The sequence below is a fragment of the Peromyscus leucopus genome, chromosome 2, assembly GCF_004664715.2.
Source record: "Peromyscus leucopus breed LL Stock chromosome 2, UCI_PerLeu_2.1, whole genome shotgun sequence".
In the NCBI taxonomy this organism is placed as follows: Eukaryota; Metazoa; Chordata; class Mammalia; order Rodentia; family Cricetidae; genus Peromyscus; species Peromyscus leucopus.
Window position 1 is genome coordinate 27816747 of NC_051064.1, and position 15627 is coordinate 27832373.

At 37.8% G+C, this 15627-nt stretch overlaps 1 protein-coding gene across 1 annotated transcript in view; it reads right to left on the reverse strand.

Annotated features, from left to right (window-relative positions):
• Window positions 1-15627, reverse strand: part of Xkr4 (XK related 4) — a 419460-nt gene that overhangs the window by 326254 nt on the left and 77579 nt on the right. The gene's annotated exons all lie outside the window — the stretch shown is intronic.

The following is a 15627-nucleotide window of genomic DNA, read 5'->3' on the forward strand; positions in this document are numbered from 1 at the left end:
TAGAAAGGGAGGGAAGGAGGAAGAAAAGGAGAAATGAAGGAGAAGGGAGAAGAGAAAACAATGGTAAATATAACAATTTGTCCAAGGATGTTCTGGAAAATAAAAATGATTACTTGACAATGAAGACTGTCTTCTAGTGCAGCCTCAGAATCTAGAGCAGGGAAGATGTCTTACACTTAGTTTATGACCATGAAGTTACAAATTTTCCCCTTGAGACAGTAAGAACTCAGATGTTTTTACAGAAGACTTGCCAATAGGATAATATGTCCATATGTATTTAAAGATTTTTAGTCAGTATACTCAACCAACTTGCACTCCTAACACTTTAGAAACTGTGCCACTTATTACTCATTTTTCAAGCTTGTGGTCTGATGTCAGTTACCTGCTCAATATCTGAGGGCAAAATTAATTCTCTTTTTTTGCATATAAGAGGTGCTTGGGAGATAGAAATAATTACATAAAAATACACCGTATTTTGCAAAAATATACAGTAGGAAAAAACTCCCAAGGAGGTATCCATCATTGGCATTGTCAAATTTAATATTCATTTTCCTTAGCAAAGATTTGTATATCCTTTCTAACAGCATTGTTTCCAAGTCAAGTATATTCATATACACTCTATAGAGCCACATCCATATAAGCAATATCAAGACAAAGAGGCAACAAATACTGAAGTACGTTATGCAATTAATGGTCTTTGTAGAGCACTTTTTCCTAATATCCTAAGATGATTCAGTTCATCTGAGCCAGTATTTAATTCAATTATAAATGTTTATAATCCATGTATTGACATTAAGCTATAGCCTACTGTGCACATAGCCATAATAATGTTATATTCAAAAATCACCTCCCCTAAGAATGATTATACAAAAGGTCTTTCAGGAGAAAAGTGTGGTGATATTTTATTTGTGCTCTAATAAATAAAGCTTACTTGGAGATCAGAGTTTTGAAAAAGCCAGCCACTCTATTAAACATAGAAGTCAAGCAATGGTAGCACACACCTTTAATCCTAGCATTTGGGAGGCAGACATTCATCCAGATGTCTGTGAGTTCAAGGCCAGAACAAAGCCAGGCATGATGGCAACATGCCTTTAAATTCCAACACTAGTTAACCATAAAGGTCTAGAGGTCTATACAGACAGACAGGAAGTGACAGAGCTGGGCAGAAGAGGAAGTGATGTAGCTGGGTGGAGAGAAGAAGTGGGATTGCAGGGACAGAAAGGATATAGGCGTGAGTATTCAGGAAGTAGCTCTCCTTTTAGCTGAGGATTTCTAATGGTAAGAGTGTGACTGGATTCTTTGTGCTCCCCTGAACTCTCAGTTTTTACCCTAATATCTGGCTCCGAGTTTTTTTTATTAGTAAGATCACTTAGTAATTCATCCTATATCACTGGTTACCCTAGCATCAGATAAGACATGATGGAACTCTCCTTGAAACACTTCTCAAATTTTGTAGTGTTCATTGAGAAGAATTACATTTATACAATTTTATTATAATATCAATGGGAATAGGACAAATGATAATTAAAAAAAAAAACAAACATGAGAGACTTAGTACAATATTCCATGACTTCAGTAACTCTCCACTGTTCATTACATCTGTTCTGTATGGTGACTACCCATCCAAGAACAAAGCTAAGCTAGCAACAAAAAATGGACCACTATACCTTCCAACTAGAAATATGAAAATAGATGCCATGCCTCAAGCTTCCATGTCTTTGATATTAACAGAGCTACATGAACAATTAAAGCACACTTCTTTAATCTTCACAAAGAGTTAAGGAACTGGATTCTATAGTCAATCATATTTAAACCCACATACCACTCTCTAATGACCAAGAGCACAGCCAAAGTCATTAACTGGTAGAAATCCACAAGTGGGAAATATCATTTGTCATTTGGGAAAAATAATATCCCTCATGATAAGCTAGAAGACTAGGAATGATGGGATTTTGAGAAGTCTTATAAGTCAGCACTGGCATACAAGAGGCACTCATGCTGTGCAGGCTAAGTGAATAAACAGATTGACAGGACATTATCAGATGTGTCTTTCAGTGAACTCAGGGAAATTAGCCTGTCTCATTTTCTCTTCTATAACAAGCTCATATTCTATTTTTCAAGCTCAGTGTTCAATTTCACAACTTTCAGCTTGAGCTTGCTCTGCCATATCCAAACTATCCTCTTGTCTAATTCTCAGGAAAATAAACAGGCTCTCACTATTGCTCATGTCTACCTAGCACTCAGGCAAATCTGTGCTCCTTTATTATAATTCACCAACATAGTGCAAAATGTTAACATAAGGAATTATGCACTATGAGGAAGGATGACACTGGATTCTCTCTGGGAAATGCTGAAACAGTTGAGCTACAGTAAAAACCAATACCCAGAAGCAAGACAGGGCATTTAGGAATGAATCCCTTCATATCTGTAAAACAAGGGCTGGGAGAGGTCCAAAGGATTTTCTGTCTCCTGATTGTGACATTGTATATGAGAAAATGGAGATCAAAGGAGCTTGGCAAATTTTTCTGGGGTCACATGACTCATTGTATCACCACAGGCATAGAATTCAGGGTTCTAGCACTCATGGACAGCTCAGGGCTCTTTCTTTGCCACAGAGCATAACCTGGGTAGGATATTGTGAGAAGACAACACATGACAGAAAGACAGAAGAAGCCTTCCAGTGGAAGACCCATTTTAGTAGCAATTTTAACAGTTGTATGGAGAACACTGTTTAAAAGATAATGGACACTATATCAAATACTTGATGTTCAATATCAATATCCTTTCAATCTCCATAACAACTATCACCATTTCTGTCTTACTGCTGAGGGGATCAGAAATCAAGGCATAGAGTTTGGAGACCAGAACAATATACAATAATTAAGTTTAGTTTGTCTTTAAATCTGAACAACTAGATTGTTTAATTCTCAAAGCTATGACAGCCACAACAACATCAAGATTGAGCTCTGTTACCTCTAAGAACCCATACATGAGGTCATTGAATGGAAGAACAATGCTAAGTGCTTCATAGCCATTTTGCTTTTTCATTGAGTCCATCTGTATAAACACAGCACAAGAATCTGTACAACCTTGATTAAAAATCAGATAGTGTTGCAAAAATTGCTGATAGTGATTACTTTTCCCTAGAAATTGCTGTTCTTAAAGGGCTAAGTCTTCAAAGAGGTTTGTCCCACAGTGCCTCTACCATGTAGTGAATGTCACCAAATAAGCTAATGCTGGACCTGAGAAGACATTAATCCCTTGAGATCTGCATAATTCTGGATAGGGCATTGAGATAAAAAGAACTAAAATTGAGTATAAAAAAATTAGACAGTACATTTTCTATAAGCTAGCTTTCAAGTGGTGGTACATGCATATACATAGGGCTTGAGAAGTCAGGACAGAAAGGACAAGGAGTTCAAGGCATGAGGATGGAGAGGTGGTTCAGCAGTTAAGAGCACTTGTTGCTCTTCCAAAGGACATGAGTTTGGTTCCAAGAACCCACATTGGGCAGCTTACAACTGCCTGCAACTCCATTTCCAGGAAATCTGATGCCCTCTTCTGACCTCTGTAAGGAACCACAAATACATGGCATACAGAAGCACAGACACAAACAGACACATCACACACACACAGAGAGAGAGAGAGAGAGAGAGAGAGAGAGAGAGAGACAGAGAGAGACAGAGAGAGAGACAGAGAGACAGAAAGACAGAGGGGGAGAGAAAGAGAGAGAGAGAGAGAGAGAGAGAGAGAGAGAGAGAGAGAGAGAGAGAGAGAGAGAGAGGATATTGTAAGAAAAAAAGAAGAGAATGCCAGGCCAGTCTACTGCAAAACAAGTTCAAGATAAGCCTGGTCTGTATGAGACACTGTCTCAAGAAAGAAAGCTAAACAAATAAATAAATAAACAATGTAAAAACAATCATTTTAATGTCCACAGTAGCTATGCTTTAAAACTCAATCCTCAGAAAGATAAGTAATATGACATTTAAACTTCAAAAGCATGATACCCTACAGTTGGTGCCAGTGGATGATGCTAACTATTAAGGATAAAAAGCGAATATATGTCTCTACAGCAGGCCTGTAACTTCCATGATTACAGGGCTGCATACTTTGTGACCTATGGTTCTAACATGAGTTGGGATCTCTGCATGGGTTATATAAAAGACAAAATTTAAAGGTGAATCTAGGACCCTGTAACTGGCTAACATTCTCCTGGGCTATTTCACTCAGTTTTTGCGAGAGAAGGAACCCAGGTTCAGCTCTACATTTGTGTTAGGAGCATCAGTATGAATATGTTTCAAGGTGTTATGTGGGGTTGGAAAGATTGTAAGAGAGGACCAGGACACCATCTACTAGATAGCATCTTATAGTCCTTAACAGGAAAGCTACATCCATGAAATCTCAACAATATAGTTCTCCAAATAAGACGTGCATAACGACTATATCAGCTGAATTACCAGTGTGGATGGGGAACATATCACAAGTTTTCACCCCTAAGTGAAAAGCTACAGGGAGTCAATGGGTGCCAAGAGAGGGAAACTCAGTTTTATTCAGAGATGAACTCCATGATAGATTATCTAGTCCTAAATGATCAGCCATAAATATATCTACATATGAGCAACATTAAATGGACTCATTATGTTTGACAGACAGACAGACAGATGGTTGATAGATACAGATGATTGATAGATCAATGTAACAATAATAATTTAAAAAGAAGTCATTCATTTGAGAGGGAGTACTAAGGAACATAGAAGAAGTCAGAGAGGTGAGAAGGAAAGATGAAAATTATATAAAGACGGTACCCGTGGATGAAATTCTCTTAAATTTTTCTAAATTAGTAAAACTGGGATAGACTATTGACCTTTATGTATTTAATATGTCTAACTGTAGTTATTTTAAGTATCTAGATAATTTTTTTATTTTGCTGAGCATAAATATACAGAGAGAGAGAGAGAGAGAGAGAGAGAGGGAGAGGGAGAGGGAGAGGGAGAGGGAGAGGGAGAGAGAGAGAGAGAGAGAGAGAGAGAGAGAGAGAGAGAGAGAGAGAGAGAGAGAGAGAGAGAGGCAAACACATATGCATATGAATACAGCCATGTTTTGGGAGGAAATTTCAGTGGATGTGAAAATTATATTAAATTACACAAAAATGCTTGTAAACAAGAAACACATGATTCTCAACAGAACAAAAAATGAGATCAAATTCAGAGCCTGTCCATTGGTGAGTATTTGAGCATGTAAATGGTCTAGAGGAATAACGACTGTGCATATCTTGTGCCTATCATAAATAAAATGGACATGCTTTAGCAAGAATGGCTTCATGCCGCATATCCAGTCCTGACAACCAGAAACACACCCACACTCACTCACACACACACACACATACACACACACACACACACACACACACACACACACACACACACACACACACACACGAGGCACACGTGCCAGTTCCAAGCTTTGTGAATAGGGCTTTGCCTTTAAAACATGCAATTTCCTAAAGCAGATGCTGGGGGCTGCTGAGGACACAAAAGATGCCATAACTCAACATCATGAACTATCAAAAGAAACAATATTCCTTTGCAGCAGCAGCCACACCCCATCCTGAAATGCTGTGACTCTGGAACAGGGACTTCTGAGTTCCCTGAAATATGATATAGTATAAATTCCACATGTCACAGATAGATACTAGTGGCTATGCACAATTTGTTCATTGGTTCTGAAAATACAGATCTGCATTGTGCCACAGGCTGCACATATAATGATTATTTACTTCATTAGGTAGCTCAGGAGGAAGATGTGTTCTCATCTTTGAACTTACAAGAGAAATCAATTTCTCATTTGCTGAGTAAAAAAAGAGAAAAAAACAAACCCTCACATCTTTGTGGCTACAGAGAATTTCTTTCTACGGAGTATGAAGTAATAATGTGACAATCCATTTCTCCTAGCTATAGTAACTAGCAAGAAGGGAACACACACACTCACAAATATCTAAATATTCACTTTCCTAGAAATTCATGTCTCATTTGCATAATGAATATATGCTAATTTCAAGTGCAGTTAAATATTTTTACATATTAGTATAGTCTTTCTTATCTACCAGTGACTCAAAGACAGACCACTTCTTTATAAATAGAACCTTACGTAGTAGACCTAAAGCAAACATAATGCTTTGTCCCTGTTTTGACCAAACTGATAGTCTTTGGTGTGCCAATTTGCTCAGCATTGATATAGCCATCAGGGAAGCTGAAACTCTGGTTATGATGTGATGTCTTTGTGGAATCAGCATCATGATATAACTCTGGGTGTATTGTTAAGTACCAAGAAAGGCTTCTTGAGTCATTGAATGAGCAAACATAAATCTTGATAGTGTCAGCAAGTATTTTCAATTGCAATACTGGACATTTAAAAAGGGAATCAACAATCATGTGTCAAATAGCTGCACCTCTCAAATCTGGCACCAAGTCATTGGAAGGCAGACCTTGTGTTATTCTTGTATTATACATAATATGCTTAAAAAAGATTCCAAAAAATAAAAGTCAACCTAAATCTACCTCTTGACAAAGGCAATTTCTATGAAAGTTTTGAGTTGCAAACTCCAAACCGCTCATAAAAATAACTTAGGTAGGTCTTTAACAGTCAGAATATTTGCTTCTAGGTCTCTCATTATTCTTGGTAGACCACCATCTCCCAGGAACCCTGCCAAATTGCATTCAGATGATGGTAGTGGTTAAAATTCCATTTTTCAGCACATTCTTAGCAGAATGCAATGGCATTTCATCATCTGCTATTTTGAGTATAACCATTGTTTATTAATGAGTATACATGTGAAAATCTTAAATCTAGTAATAAATTTACTTTTCTCCCATATTATCACTAAAAAAACCCCATATTGCTGGGCGGTGGTGGTGCATGCCTTTAATACCAACACTCAGGAGGCAGAGCCAGGTGGATCTCTGTGAGTTAGAGGCCAACATGGTCTACAGAGAGATATCCAGGACAGGAGCAAAGCTACACAGAGAAACCCTGTCTCAAAAAACAAACAAACAAACAAATCATATTGTCTTAGTCACCTTGGTCTTTAATTATCTTCTTTTCAGAAGTGAAAACCAGGACTCCTGATATCCAGGGAAGGAAACTGAGATAAACAGGCCATGACATGGTATCAAGAAGTCTGTGTCACATGCTTCTCTGTGAAACATTTTTGGCTATGCCTCTTCCATCCTATCTTAAGTCTCCTTAATGACAAAGCATCCCTGAGTTACCTTCAACTCTTCTAAGAATTCCCTGTCAACTGAGATGGCCTGGGGATGCACACTTACTACTTTAATTACCTGATAAAATAGGATTGAATGAGGTCAAAGCCCCAGGCCTTTCCATCTTTAAATATGTACTGACCAACACTTTATAATAAGAACCCATTTGGCCACAGAAGGAAGGTGGTAGGGACTGATGTATTGTTTCAGAAGGAAACAAATAAAAATTTCTAAATGCCATGTGCCCAGCACTGAACAAAGTTGTAGACACATGTAAGAAATGCATCCCCAACATCTTTAAGGCAAGCATCTTCCTTACTTTCTATGGAATGAGAACAACACAGGATGGAATGAAGTTAGTTTTGTTCTTCTCCGAGGTGAAAGAATGCATCATTTGCCCCATTGCTAGCATCATAAATGGAAGCTGTCCCATAAAAGCTGGGTGGATAACATCTCAGCATAATGAGATAACGCAGAAAATGTACAACCCCCTAAAAATATCTCATTGCTAATAAAAACATATCAACCATGAAATATGAAACCTGTCATGGGATCAAACATTGTCTGCATGTCTGTTGGTGGTGTTGCCCTCTAAGCCAGACATTCTGGGGGAATTATTATTATGCCTTTTCATGATGACGTGTAAGTTGCACAGAGTCAGCACTTCCTTGCAATATTTCCATACAAGAATATAACTTAACATACTTGATCTACTTAATGTATCCACTCTATCATTCTGCTGTATACCCTTCCCACATCCAGAGTAGTTTTCTGTTTATTTTCTTTGCCCTAACTGGAGTCTACAACAAAAGAAAACGTGATGCTTCTCTCTGCATCATGTTTATTGCACTCACCATGATGATCTTTAGCAATATGCATCTTCCTTGAAATGGCATAATCCAATTCTTTATAGCAAAAACTCCTGGTATTTTACACTTTCTATATCCATTCATTTGTCAGTGAGCTCCTAGGTTTATTCCATAATTTGCTATTGTGAATGCACTATCTCTATAGTAACCTGATTATATTAATTTGTGTGTGTGTGTATGTGTGTGTGTGTGTGTGTGTGTGTGTGTGTGTGTGCTAGACAATTGAGTTATAGAAGGAAGCCCTATAAGAAGGGAAGTCAATTTCTTCATGAGTAAACAGAAAAATATTGGATAAAGAGTAGAGAAATATGGCCCCAGAAGAGAAGACAGAACAATCAAGGCATAAAACATGAAGCCATGCCATACATTATAAAGATGAATACATTTAACTGTTGATGGTACATGAAGCATAAAATAATGGAGGAAAGAGAAAGCTGTGGGAGAAACTTCCCTCTACATTTTGGCACCCAGTATGGGGCATTGATCCACATAGACCTGAAAAACCTCAAAAAAGATTCTGTATACACAGAAATAGAGCCAAGAGGAGCTTCCTAGTTCGTGTCTCTCATGTGGGTCAGGCCATGGGACAGAGATGCTTCAGCATTCAAGCTTGAGCACAGCATGGTGGATTCCCGCTGTGATACTCAGAAGAGTCTCCAAGCCATGCAGTGCACTATGTGGTGGATTTAGCTTTTGACAATGCAGGGGGAAAAAGGGTTTCTGGGCTACATGCTGCTTGATGAAAACATAGACCCTCTGCTTCCCAGAGTTGGCAGTGAGTACGGCTCTCAGAGCTGCCAGTAAACATACCTTCACCATGTTAAAAACCTGAGAGGGGAGGAGTCAGCAGTCAAAGCTGATGCTTTCATCCTAGCCACACAGCTTAGCAGTTTAAAAATCTCTCCTGGCCAGAAAAGGATTACATGTTCACAATAAGACAGATTCAGAATAAAACTCTAAATGGTTTAGAGTGTGTGTAAAAATGTACATAGGATTGGAAGAGAGAGAAAAGAAATATAGACAGTTATATAAAGAAACAAATAGTTTAAAAAATAAAGTCTTTAAAGAGAGAGTAAAAGTAATATAAAAATACAATAAGCCACATAAAGATGGAAATTACATAAAGTGTCTAGATACTGCATTTTTGTATTGTCTTTTGGATTTTTAACTGCAGAGAGACATTTGATTATAGGGGTTACTAAGTTAAACCAATATGTGTATTAAAGGTATCTTGACTTCAACATTTATGTCTAAGGATATGTTGCTTTGGAAAAGAAGTTCTGCTTTTCTTGCCACAGAAGATGAGAAGCTATGGATTCCTTCCAGGTTAATATGGTTCCATCAATGAAGACCCCCCTGAGAGGTCTCCAGATGATTAATATCCAGAACAACTTCAAGGCAACTGGCAGTGTGGTCCAGCCTCACAGACTACTCCAGTCAGAACTTCACCATAATCCTAAATTTTCTCAGTGTCCTTATAAGATTAATAGCACCTCCAATCAGCAGGAAGTAGCATAGAATACTATGCTCACATTCCCAAAAATGAATAACAGATGTTTGTCTTTGTTTAGGGGTTTGGTAATAAATTGTTATTGGTCACAGTCAATCTCTTTCTAGAAGAAGAAAGGGAGATATGATTTAGAAATGTATGATACAAATTTAAAGTTAATTTTGTGTATATATACTTCTACTCTTGTTTAACGTATGTTTATGCAACTCATTTAAAATTGTAATATATAATTAAAATACAGAATAATTAGTTATCTATGATAATCAAACTTCTAATCATGTTAACTAAGTTTTCTAGTTATACATAGACATATTTCAATTAAGTAGGTAATCTTAAAATACTTCAAAGATCTACAGAATATGGCATTTAAAGTGTTCAAAAACTTAGATTTTTTTGGACAGTAAGACATGACTGCTCCTGGCAGCACCAAGTACTTCAAAGAGGAGGATGGGCATTGAAGAGATTAATTATGGAGTTTGCTTTCTTTGTGGCAAAAGTTAGCCACTGGGCAAAAAAATTACACTTGCCTGGACTGCTTGACTGGATGTTATATAAACTGGACATTCAGAACCCATAGGAAGGTAACCACTGAACTTGCCAGGCAGGTTGGTCCTTTAGGTTCCTGCTTTGTAGAGGAGACTGCCCTACATTCTGTAGGACACAGAGGAAAGCGACTAATTAACACTGCCAATAGGAGAGACAATCCTTCAAATTTCCTGCATCACAAAATAGTCTGCCAGAGACTCTAGGCCTGCAGGCTGAAGATGGATGCCCCAATGTTGCAGACGAACTTTGGGTGACTGTTCAGGCAGCCGGATGTCTCTGTCATTTCTAGAATTCTGGAAGTTGCTTACAATGCACTTCCTGTTTACTTAGGCAATATTATATCCTTCTGGGATCTTTGATGGAATTGAAGACTGGATAGTTATAATTATTGTTTTCCTCAATCATGATTAAGGGTAAATTAGATATGAAACTTTAAACTCACAAAAATAGGATGGATAAAAGAATATTTTCTTTAATTTTACCAAATACAAATAGACTAGCTATTGTAACTGGAATTCTTGTTTGATAACTATTTTGTTACATATAATTTTACTATATTTGTTTTGTTATATATAATTTTTTGATTAGACAGAAAAAGGGAAGTGCTGTGGGATGCCTTTCTATATGCTGTGAATATATGTTGCTCTCATTGGCTAATAAATAAAGTAGCTTTGGCCTATATCAAGGCAGCTTAGAAGCAGGCAGGAAATCCAAGCACAGATACAGAGAGAAGAAGGGCAGAGTCGGGGGAGACGCCAGCCTGACCATCCAAGAAGCAACATTTAATGAGATGCAGGTAAAGCCACAGAACACGTGGCGATATATAGGTTATCAGAAATGGGTTGAGTTAAGTTATAAGAGCTAACTAGCAAGAAACTTGAACTATAGGCCATACAGTTTGTAATTAACATTTAGCCTCTGAGTGATTATTTTCTAAGGGCTGTGGGACTGTGGGTGGGAGAGATTTGTCTGGACTGCAGGGCTGGGCAGGACTGGAAGCCACACCAGAATAGAAAGAAGGTTTGCTATGATTTAAGTTTGTCCCCTAGAGTTCACATGTAGGAGACAGTACTCAGTGAGACAGTGTTGGAAAGTGAAACTTGTATAAAGTACTGAGGTCAGCAGGGATCCAAATGGATTAGTGTTTTTTTAACTGGAGTGCTTTAATGATTTTGAGTAGTTTCTAACATAGATGAGTTTGGTATCACTTCTCTTTCTACCTGCTACACATGTCATTCTACCTTCCAACATCGATGAAAAAGTAAAATTTCCTTGGCCAATGGTAGTCTCTTTAACTTTGTACTTTCCTACTTGTTTTGTATAAATTACTAAGTCTCTAGATAGCCTAGGGATCTAGGATAAAACCAAATAATACTGGCTTAAAAATATGTAGTGATAAAATGACCCCTAGTGACATTCTGCTATACTCACAGATCAATGTCTTGCTCAGCCATCATCAGAGACGCTTCCTCCTGCATCAGATGGGAAAAAAATACAGAAACCTCAAGCCAGACATTATTCAGAGAGAAAGAACACACACACACACACTCACACACAGAGAGAGAGAGAGAGAGAGAGAGAGAGAGAGAGAGAGAGAGAGAGAGAGAGAGAGAGAGAGAGAGAGAGAGCTGGGAACACTCAGCCCTAAATGGGATGTCTATCAAATCCCTGTCCTCAGGGTTCAGGGAAGAAGAGGGATAAAGATTGCAAGAGTCACAGGGGATGGAGAACACCAAGAAAATAAAGCCCTCCAATAAACATGATCAAAGCTCATATGAACACACAGAAACTGAAGCAGCATGCACAGGGTCTGCACAGATCTGCACCAGATCCTCTGTATATATATTATGGTATCTAGTTTAGTGTTTTTATGGGATTCCTGAGTGTACAAATGCATACATCTCTGATTCTTTTTTATTTTCATTTTTGACACTTTTATTTATTTGTTTTTAATTAAAATACAATTACATCACTTCACTCTTCCCTTCCCTCCTTCCAACCCCCTTACTCCCTTTCAAATTAATGGCTTCTTTTTCTATACTTATTGTTGTCATATATACATATGTGTGTGTGTACAAATATATAAATACAGCAATAAATACAATCTATTTAGTGTTGCTTGTATGTACAAGATTTCATAACTGACCACTTTGTATTGGGTAACCAAGTAGAGACTCTCCCTAAGGAAGATTAAGTCTCTCTGTTTTAGTCGTCATTAGCTGCCTATAGTTCTGTGTCTAGGAGTGGGACCCTGTTATATTTCCCCTCCACATTATCATGTCTATTGGTGCTGGCATTTTTCAGATCTTATTTAGCCACATTTTTATGGTATCATGTGTGTAGTTTCCCTGTCATTTCCTTTTTTTCCTTTTTGCCTTGAGTATTATACTCAAATATTCAGTATTATACCAAATATTCAGTCTTATATGAAGTGATAGCCCATAAGAAAAGTGGTGGTATGTATTTAATATATTCAGAGCATCACATTATCAAGCAAGATTACACTAAGGGGCCATGACTCTGAGGAGGTACATTCATCTATATTTTTAACACGATTTTTATTGGATCTTTGAGTATTTCATATTATGTACCCCAATCTCATCATTTTCCAGTTCTTCTATATCTGCCCTCCACCCTTGTACCATTTTCTCCAAAAGTTAGTAAAAACAAAAACAAAACAAAAATGTCTTGTCGACCCCTCTAGGCAACAACCTGCTTCTCCGTCAACCACAACATTCAGTACATGTACCATTCCACTCCATCTTTCCCACATCTTCATTTGTAATTTGTAAGAGTGGCATTGTAGGTTGTGGTGTGTCACACACAGCTTTTATGTTGGTAAGTCACCCACATTCTAAGCAGTAACAACAAATATTCATTAAGCCCATGTGACAGGCCAGAATTAGATGTTAGTGTGTATGTGTACACCTTACCTGTGTCGTTCTCACCACGGTGCTGAGAGTGTGCTGATTTACCAATGGGAGCACTACGCACACGTGTATTTATTAGCTGAGTATCTGTATGCATTGGAGGGGGTAATCTGTACAGAATAACTGTTGAAGTTGATGTCTACAGTAGCAATCCAGTTCTTCATGAGTAGGGGGTGGTATGAAATGCTCATTCACAGTAATGCAAGCAAGAAAGTCTTTGCTTCAGAAGCAAAATGTGTGAGGAGCAACACTTCCATATTTTCTTTATGTCATGATAAATAAACATGCTTCACATTCAGAAAGAAAGACAATAATTGCATTGAATGCTGAATCCAAATTAAATGAACTAACAAACAGAAACCCAAAGCGCCAACCATCTAACTCTGGCTCTCAAAAGAATGAAATATGAGATAATTCCCCAAAGTGCTGAAACTATGAAAAACTCATTTATCTTTGGCTTTTCCATTGCTGATGCCTAAAAACATATCATAGACTTTGTGGATAGGATAATCATGTAAAAATTGGCCAGTTTTTCTATATGGGCTACATGATGAATTTGCTAAGACCCTGTGTAAATTTTTTATTTTTTGAAAATTAAAATGTACTAATATAATTTTCTAATACTTATGCTATTTTAAATTTGGATATATTCTTTGTATTTTTATGCAAATGGATATTTGTGTTTTTGTTTTTCATTTCTAAATGCTTTGATTCTACCAAAAGAAATATGAAATTATTTCCTTAGGTAACTATAACGGTATTTGTTTTTGTTTTTTGTTTTTGTTTTTTTTTTTGGTTTTTCGAGACAGGGTTTCTCTGTGTAGCTTTGCGCCTTTCCTGGAACTCACTTGGTAGCCCAGGCTGGCCTCGAACTCACAGAGATCTGCCTGGCTCTGCCTCCCGAGTGCTGGGATTAAAGGCGTGCGCCACCACCGCCCGGCTTTATAACGGTATTTGTGTATGTACAATTTATTTGCATGAAGAAACTCAAAAAGGATGCAGAAGGAAATACTTAAAAATTATATAAATTGGGAGTCTGGAAATAACTGGATGGGTAGTTCTATGTGGGAACAAGACTATACATGTGCGAAATAATTTATATACTTAAAAATAAACTACTGTTATCTCTATATTAGAGAAGAAATTGAGGGGAGAAATGGCAGTAACTCCTGAGGTTTGCATTCTGCATGTGGAAAGTGCTGCTGAGGAATTCTGATGAAAAGATGTGTGATACTATAAAGCTTCCAACAGAGAGAATGGACTAGAAAGAGTTAGATGTGGAGACAAGGAGGCCAGTGACAGCCCCAGTCTGGGTGATGAACAGAAGACTTCAACTTAAGAAAGATGGCATATAACAGAACATGTCATTCAGCAATACTGAACATCAACATTACCTGTTACCGCACTAGCATGTGAAGGGGGAAGAGAGCAGAAGGGCTATCTCAGAGTATGTGGGTGACTGCATGTAAGGACTGTCAGGTCCAAACAAAGGCAGGAAAAGCAAAGAAAGAGGGAAGAGAGAAGAGTTTCGTCTTGGAAATGTGACTGGGTGCCTGGGGAGCATCTAGATAAAGAGTTGAGTCACATCAGAGCTTCAAATGGAAAGACACAAGAAGGTGAGGAGATGAAAAGCGTGGGGTCCTGTGTGGTAAGACCCGTGTCATATCTTCAGGGTGACCAGCAGACCCTTGAGCTGCTGACAAACTTTTATGAGGGTCCATTGCTAAGTATTGGGAGCTGGTCATCTGTCTCAATTCCCTTCATTCTTTATCCCATTCTTTCAATACATGCTTTAATAGATGATGGTAAAGATACATTTGCTATTGAAAACCTCGTTATTAAATAAAATGCCTGTGTAATCACCTGTCAAGTAATTTTACTCATTCAGAAATGCATTTTTATTTTCTTAATTATAACTTCAAAAATCACCTTTGCTGTTATAAAACAAGTTTTTCATGGTCTGTTTAATATATGAACCTTGACATATTTTCTGCCCTTATCTAGAGGAAATACACAATTTATTAAGTAAACATATTAATTTCCAGCAAGTATATAATGATCTGATACCAAATCCTCTACAGAAGAATTGGCAGGCTATTCTAATGCTAACAGGAAGTAGGAAGTTCATTGTTAGGAAGGTTGAGAGTCTCTGACCTTCTGCAATCTGAGAGGCAAATAGCAAGCTGTTCATTTAACTTTTTCTGGCACATGGCTGTTGGCAATAAACACATTGGAAAGCCAAGAAACCCACGTGTTCTGGCTAATGTCTAGGAAAAGTAATGTAAATTGAAAAAATGCAATCATCAGATTGCCTGCAGGCAAGGCTTAGGACATTTTTTGATGGATTGTTGAAGTAGGAAGGCTTAGCCCATGGGGCAATGGTACCACTCTTGAGGCACGTGGTCCTAGATAGTATAACAAAGCAGGCTAAGCAAGCCATGAGGGAAAAGCCAGTGAGCAGTGTCCCTCCATGGCTGATGCTTCAGTTCCTGCTTCCAGGTTTCTGAACTGCT